Raw genomic sequence first — 2,793 nt, 5'->3', positions numbered from 1 at the left:
TAAACAAAAAAAAGAAGTGAAATGGGGGGGGGGGGTTGACTTTGGAGGTGCCACCTCTATTTTGTTCAACATGTATCCATGCAAGGACCCCCATACATCCATGCTAGTCACCTCACTACCTCTCTCCCCTCTCTTCTACTACTCTCGGCCGAGAGCCAAAACACACACACACACACTTGAAAAAATTCTCTCCAAACTTCTCTAAAATCATCCTCTTCTTTCCTCCAAGATCTCAAAAATTTGCTAGGGTTCTAAGGATCTTCATTAAGTCATTCAAATCTTTGGTAAGTTATTGTCAAACATAAGAATCTTCTTTCATCTTAACATGAAAAACTCCTTCTTACATGGTTTTTATTCCATGATCACACCTTAGAAGCTTCATAAACTCGAGATCCACAACAAAGGTGTGATAAGACCAAAAATCCTTTCCACTTCTTCTTCAAAAACCTAAACATCAAGCAAAGGCGAGTTCATTCCCCCTTGTTTTCGGTTTTCATATGATTTTTGGGGGAGAATGCAAGTAAAATGTGTAGATCTATGTGTTATATCCATGTTTTGTGTGAATTCTTAGTTTATTTAGTAAAAATGTGTTAGATCTTAGCAAATCTCGAAATTTTAAGTATTATTTAGCAAAGATCTATGAACTATGACATTATATACATCACATTATCAAGCCAAAAGTGATTACATGTTTAAGATACAAAAGATTTCAACAAAAACTTTGTTAGAGGTCAAAATTGTCAAGAAAACAAAAAATAAGGGCAAAAAGTGACATTTATGTTTTTATAAGGGCCAAACAGGTCCTACATGTATAAAAAGGTATTTTTATGTTAAACATACTTTAAAAAGGGTCAAAAATGCAAATTTAAGCTTAATGGGCCAAAACTTTTGGGCCTCACGGTTTTGGGCCCAATTTGCGAAAAAAAATGAAGTTTTGGGGTTAAAAATGTTATTTGGCCAAAAATTTGAGTCATAAATGTAAATAAACCAAATTTAGAGGTGAAAATAACATTTATTTTCAAGTTGGACCAAAAATGTAAAATTTTCCAAAATTGGGCCGATGGTGTAAACTTTTACAAACAAGGGGCTGAAAATGCACTTTTCTGCAAAACATGGTTCTAAATGTGAAAATATAATTTTTTGGGCTAAAACCATAATTTTTTAGACATTTGGGACAAAAATTGTAAATTTTTATAAATTATGGACTAAAGTGTCATTTTTACAAAACTTTGGGCTTTAATTAAAAGTTGGAGGATTATTGGCCAAAAGCATCATTTTTACAAAAAAAGAGGATTTTCATCATCAATCTATTAAACCTCGAGCTAAAACAAACTACGGAATAAAACAAACGAACGGAATACGTCGATAACTATTTATTGGGCCTAATATTAACGTTACTTGGTCATTGGACCCTAAGGGCCCAATTAAGTGTATATTGAGCCCAATGTTTTCCATGACGTGTTTATTGGGTCTTGCGACTCACTTACATGTTAATTTGGGCCTAAGTAATGAATTGCATGTTTATTAGGCTTTTGTGGCCCATTTACATGCCTATTGGGGATAAATTACCCTCTTACATGTTATTGGGCCTTTGTGGTCTAATTACATGCTAATAGGGTTTGGAATGGAAATTTCACATGTTAGTAGGTTGTAACTATACCTTTGTGTAATCATTAAACTTCATATACTTATATATGTACCTTTCGAATACAAAAACATACCACATATACGTAAACATTAAACATAGTACAAAAAGGTGTTGAGAATCTAGTGAGACATGTCGGTTGGCACCTCCGAGTGTACAATCGTAGCCTGTAGTTATAATTAGAGTTTCCTGGTAGGAAAGCGAGAGTTTGTGTATAGATCTATACGGGGTGACACCCCCCCCCCCCCCCCACGCCTTAGCTATTCGCTACAGCTAGACTAGGTCAGACTAGGGCGACAAAATCCTTAGCAAGACCGACATTTGGAAAAATACCAAGACGGGCGACCTAGTCATTATCATGCATGGTTATAACGGCTCATAAAGGGATTCAATACCAAAAGTTTAACCTTTTGAAGATAAAATCTTTAATTGTGTTAATGCAAAACGACTTATTTAACGATACAAGAATCTAGACGGTGTTATAAAACATAAAATATTGGATTTTCTAGGGAAATTATTCATATACACTTATCATTTATTCAAAATGCAATGAATTTAAACTACACTCATATAAGTTATAAGTATGAAATTCACACATGCATTTATACTTGATTTTCACATCATTTTCAGACATTTACAGAAAATATCGGATTTTCTGGGTTTTTTTTATGAAAGATACAAAGACTTTTACTCAAACATACTTATGAACTCACCAACATTATATATGTTGACCGTTTTCAAAATAACTTGTATTCTCAGGTAATCGTTAAGCTGGAAGATTTGCAAGTGTGTATGGTTTCATTTTATGTAACAACACTTATCGTACTTTTAACAATTTGAACTTATGTATTTTAACAATGTACTTGATGTGAACAATGCTAGTTGTATTATGTAATGTTGGTGACGAATGTGTTATGTTTCATGTATATTCATTGTGATGATTATTAAATTGTTGGTCACACGAGCCCCCGGACGTTTCCGCCATCTGGTTCGGGGGTGTGATAGGTTGGTATCAGAGCAATGTTTATAGTGAACTAGCATATCTAACCATACATGATATGCAAATATAAACACAATGGGACTAAATAACTCTGAACAAAACAAAAATCTCACACTTATGTGCGCATAGTAGAATAATAACCTAACAA

The sequence above is a fragment of the Lactuca sativa genome, chromosome 9, assembly GCF_002870075.4.
Source record: "Lactuca sativa cultivar Salinas chromosome 9, Lsat_Salinas_v11, whole genome shotgun sequence".
NCBI lineage: Eukaryota > Viridiplantae > Streptophyta > Magnoliopsida > Asterales > Asteraceae > Lactuca > Lactuca sativa.
The sequence above is the reverse complement of the archived record's forward strand: the minus strand, read 5'-3'. Positions refer to the sequence as shown.